Consider the following 6,000-nt stretch of genomic DNA (forward strand, 5'->3'; position numbering starts at 1 on the left):
ACATAGCTTGGAACCAGACAGATATAGGGAATGTAATGGCAGAGGTGATTATGTTCAGGTGAGTCCAATAATCGCTGATGCGCGTGTCGGGGGAAGGCAGGGGCGTGTAATGATGATGGCAGGAGAGCGCAATGCTGGAAAGCCGGGGGGGAAGAGCGGGAGCAGGCGTGACAGTCATGGGCTTGGGGCTCATGTATGATACACTTGTCCTCGCCCTACTGTTCGAGTGCTTAGCTTACAGAAACGTACCCTGTATCTGTTGAATACGTCTAATTGTCCTACTTACTATTATTATTTCAAATAGAATATTATCACTTACTATTATTATTTCAAATAGGATATTATCACTTACTATTATTATTTCAAATAGGATATTATCACTTCTCTCCAAGGGCAGATTGTGTTGTAGATATTGGGGAGAATGAACAGTAGTCTTCCCTCAACTTTTTTGCTGGCATTTTAAAACGTATTTCTTGCAATTCTACAGTTTGACATGACTTATTATGCCTCTCTTGTGGGGTATATGGAGGGGTATTTTGAAAATGTGCTATCCTACACATTTTATCGTCTGATAGAAAATATTGCAGTTTTAAAGCTAAAGTCCTTCTACTCTACGCATTTTGCCATGTGGCTTAGAGAAAATGTTACAATTTAAAGGAACTGTCCAATGAAAATCTCACTTGTAAAAGTTCATATTCTGTTAACTCATACCCCAAAAAATGTGTTGACTTATCCTATACTCGTATTTGTGGCCATAGCATAAATTGGATTTTAAAAACACTTAAACAAATTCCACCTGAAACTTGTATCTCAAACAGATTGTTTCAAAAATGCTTGCTATTTCCTCATAGAGGATGTTGTCATCCTACTGACAAGGATGAGATGGCGAATTAGTGGTATACACCCACACCATTCTGTTGGGGTACGTCCACACCATTCTGTTGAGGTACGTCCACACCATTCTGTTGGGGTACGCCCACACCATTCTGTTGAGGTACGTCCACACCATTCTGTTGGGGTACGCCCACACCATTCTGTTGGGGTACGCCCACAACATTCTGTTGAGGTACGTCCACACCATTCTGTTGAGGTACGTCCACACCATTCTGTTGAGGTACGTCCACATCATTCTGTTGGGGTACGCCCACACCATTCCAACACAGAAGATCAGCTTTTTAACATACTTCATTAATAAAAACATTGGAAGGGAAACTTTTTCACTCATATTGTAGTTCATTATAGGCCATATCTCATAGAAATCTGGAAACACTGGACAGTTACTTTAACAGTCGACCTTTGGCAAAAGCACAAAAATAACATCTTTAAACTATATAATGGATCAATGAACCATCATACTAGGTCATTTAATGCTTAAAAACTCAAACTAAATGGATGAAAAATATATTTTTCTAGAGAAGTGCCATTTCTTACCAATTTCTACAGCTTCCAAAACCAAATCTAGTGAAATGATGTCAACACATACTGGAGGAGTTACTGGCTAGCTACACGTGACAAGCTTAGCTAACGAACTAACTACGTCGGTCGCGGCACACATGACACATCAATGAACCACCAAAGGCACACCCCATTTCTGTTTGAAAATTGAGAAAGAGGTGGAGTTAGCAGTATTTCACATAACAGAACCGAATATAATAGCAAATGCTGTAGCATAGTACGCCTATAATATGTTACACCAAAAACACAAGCTGAGTCATTTCTTATCTGAAGCTGAATCGTCAGAGATTTTTCTTTCATTCGTGAAACAGTCATTCAAGAAGATCTAAATGCATAGTCCCGTGAAACTGACTGAGCTCAAATGGTTGGCATGCAGTTTGGACATTTCTCTGGTAAAATGTGAAGCGTTATCATTCATTAGGTATGCCTAACTTGGTGTTTGAGGGTTTCAAATTTCATGCAAATCTACAAGTTTTGCTCTGGGGCGGAGAGACAAAAATGGCAGTTTTACAGGTACTTTCCTTAAATTCTACACATTTTTCCATGACTTATGCCATTTAATATAATATCTGAGTGAGAGTGACTAATCAAATTAATGGGGGCCCCCTGGAGGTCAGGGCCCTGGGCACATTACCTTCTTGCCCAGTTGGTCATTTGGTCATGATTACTACAAGTTTAGATAGCTGGGTATACTAACTTACCAATCTAAAAAAATGTTAGCTGACATTAATTGAGTGACTGTCAGTGACTGACTGAGCAAGAGGAAAACTGCTGAAGCACAACAAAATTTCTAAATTGCACCCTGTTTATTCTACTATTCTAATGCTCAACAGTAAGTTAAGTGTCACGTTCGTTATAAGGATCAGACCAAGGCGCAGCGTGGTATGCGTACGTTCTTATTTATTTAAAGAATGAACACTGAACAAAATAACAAAACGTGAAGCTATACAAACGAGTGCTGACAGGCAACTACACATAGACATAAGAACCCACGAACACAAAAGGGAAAATGGCTACCTAAATATGATCCCCAATCAGAGACAATGATAAACAGCTGCCTCTGATTGGGAACCATATCAGGCCACCATAGACATACAAATACCTAGACCTACAAAACCCCTAGACATACAAAAACCCTAGACAATACAAAAACTAGCATACCCACCCTGACCTAACCAAAATATAAAGAAAACAGAGATATCTAAGGTCAGAGCGGGACATTAAGACCCCGTCTGAGTCCCCCCCCCCAAAAAAAATAATTGTTTTGGGACTTTTGGATCGGGGAGCCTCTAGTGGCCAGGGGCCAGAAGCAAATGCCTATGTCAATTATGCCCAGGGCCGGCCCTGAGGGATATCATTGAAAGAAGTCTTCACCATTTGAACTGTCTTTGTTCAAATTTCATCATCCTCTTATGAAGCAATCTTCTAGGGATGAATTGAGAACATCCATGGAGGCTTTTAATAGCAGACAAAGGATTTGTTGGCCACTGATTGGCTTTACATTTCAAAGATTATAATAACTGTGGAATTTTAGAGACTGTTGGGGGTTGCATGCATGGCTGTAAATACAAAGCCTAGTTACTCCAGTAAGTTCAGTTTTATTGGCAGAATAGACTATTCATAGTGTGTCTGGTTGTCCATAGAGCTATTAACGTCCAGTAAGGATGTTAAAGTGCAGTTGGTCAGATTGATGTTCTGTATCTATTGACAGCATCTGAGCTATAGGGGGTGTAAATTGACAGGCGTTGCAAAGCTTGTGAATTTTTGGGGCATCTGACCATCGACATCATATGGCTAGAGGTGGAATGGATCGGTTGTGCCAGCATCCTGGTGATAGGTTGGGAAGTAGGAAGTACTGGTGGAGTCTCCAAAACACCCCCAATGTTTTTTTATGTAACTATGCGTGTGTCTGATGTCCCAATGGTAGTAATAACTTTGGTCTTGGTGGGATATCTCAGAGCATGGTAGACAGTTGGTGTCTCCTCATGTTGGTGATGCAATATACCTCCTATTGGTGCTTTCAAGACAAATGGGAACTCGTAAAAAAACAAGGTCAAATCATTACGTTGGTGATCTTCAGGTCGGGAAGTCGGAGTTCTAGAAAGATGCCTGACTTTCCGACTTGGAATTCCAAGTTGGATGATTGTTCAAAACTATTTTTCCCAATTAGAGCTCGTTTTTTTTCTGAGTTCCCTGTTGTTTCGAACGCACTGATGTTGGAAGTCAGAGATTTCTGAGTCCTGAGTTCCCAGTTGTTTTTACCTAAAGAACAGAGAGATGATGTTATGGAGAAGGGGCGGGCAGGAAGACATAAGTGACAGGTTGATGTCGATGTATACACTTGAAGTCGGGAAGTTTACATACACCTTAGCCAAATATATTTAAACTCAGTTTTTCACAATTCCTGACGTTTAATCCTAGTAAAAATTCCCTGTTTTAGGTCAGTTAGGATCACCACTTTTAATTTTAAGAATGTGAAATGTCAGAATAATAGTAGAGAGTATGATTTATTTCAGATTTTATTTATTTCATTACATTCTCTGTGGGTCAGAAGTTTACATACACTCAATTAGTATTTGGTAGCATTGCCTTTAAATTGTTTAACTTGGGTCAAACGGTTTGTGTAGCCTTCCTTAAGCTTCCCACAATAAGTTGGGGGAATTTTGGCCCATTCCTCCTGACAGAGCTGGTGTAACTGAGTCAGGTTTGTAGGCCTCCTTGCTCGTACACGCTTTTTCAGTTCTGCCCAAAACTTTTCTATGGGATTGAGGTCAGGGCTTTGTGATGGCCACTCCAATACCTTGACATTGTTGTCCTTATGCCATTTTGCCACAACTTTGGGAAATATGCTTGGGGTCATTGTCAATTTGGAAGACCCATTTTGCAACCCAGTTTTAACTTCCTGACTAATGCCTTGAGATGTTGCTTCAATATATCCACATAATTTTCCCTCCTTCATGATGCCATCTTTTTTGTGACGTACACCAGTCCCTCCTGAAGCAAAGAACCCCCACAACCTGATGCTGCCAACCCCATGCTTCATGGTTGGGATGGTGCAAGCCTCTCCCTTTTTCCTCCAAATATAACAATGGTCATTATGGCCAAACAGTTCTATTTTTGTTTCATCAGACCAGAGGACATTTCTCCAAAAAGTACGATATTTGTCCCCATGTGCAGTTGCAAACCGTAGTCTGGCTTTTTTATGGCGGTTTTGGAGCAGCGACTTCTTCCTTGCTGAGTGCTCTTTCAGGTTATGTCAATATAGGACTTGTTTTACAGATACTTTTGGACCTGTTTCCTCCAGCATCTTCACAAGGTCCTTTGCTGTTGTTCTGGGATTGATTTGCACTTTTCGCACCAAAGTATGTTCATCTCTAGGAGACAGAATGTGTCTCCTTCCTAAGCGGTATGACGGCTGCGTGGTCCCATGGTGTTTATACTTGCGTACTATTGTTTGTACAGATGAACGTGGTACCTTCAGGCATTTGGTAATTGCTCCCAAGGATGAACCAGACTTGTGGAGGTCTACAATTCTTTTTCTGAGGTCTTGGTTGATTTCTTTTGATTTTCCCATGATGTCAAGCAAAGAAGCACTGAGTTTGATTTTTCTAAGCTGTTTAAAAGCACAGTCAACTTAGTATATGTAAACTTCTGACCCACTGGAATTGTGATACAGTGATTTATAAGTGAAATAATCCCTCTGTAAACAATTGTTGTAAAAATTACTTGTGTCATGCACAAAGTAGATGTCCTAACTGACTTGCCAAAACTATAGTTTGTTAACAAGAAATTTGTGGAGTGGTTAAAAAAGAGTTTTAATGACTCCAACCTAAGTGTATGTAAACCTCCGACTTCAACTGTATATGCTGTGTGTATACAGACAGTGACCTGTCAGTGGGAGGAGTTAAATGTGGTATTTGCTTCTGAACATAAGCTACATTGAAGCTCATGACTGATTAATTAGGACAGCAGCAGAATCAAACAGAGGAACACCAAATACTTATGTGGAATTCTGAGTCTGTTGGGAGCACTTGTTTTCTAGAGAAGAGGACGACACCCTTTCATATTACCATATAGACATACTGGAAAAAACCTCGTAGCACAGGGACCCACCATGAGTCTTCTGTGACAGAAGGTTTAGCCAAGGGTAAGGTAGAAATAAACAACATTTTATTTCCAGATATTTCAACATGTAACTATGAACATTTACGAAGCCTGTGACCCCTCTTGGCTCGTTTTCAGTAACCTCCACCTTACCACACAACAGCAATTAAGACTGTATTGATGTGTAACGTTTTGGAATTGATTTAAACAGATAATGAGTCATTTTCAGGGTCATGTGTCAACAACATGGATCTCTGCCACAACCCAACATAGGGGCCGAGACTGTAGGGCGGGCCCTAGAGCATTGGAAACATGTCTCTTGATACCTATTGACTTAGCATTGTAACCAATGCTAAGTCAATAGGTATCAAGAGATATGTTCAATAACATTATAAATGTGAAATTGTCGTTCTTTTTAAGGTGTAATGTAGCAAAGTCTTA

The sequence above is a fragment of the Oncorhynchus clarkii genome, chromosome 22 (genome assembly GCF_045791955.1).
Source record: "Oncorhynchus clarkii lewisi isolate Uvic-CL-2024 chromosome 22, UVic_Ocla_1.0, whole genome shotgun sequence".
Lineage (NCBI taxonomy): Eukaryota > Metazoa > Chordata > Actinopteri > Salmoniformes > Salmonidae > Oncorhynchus > Oncorhynchus clarkii.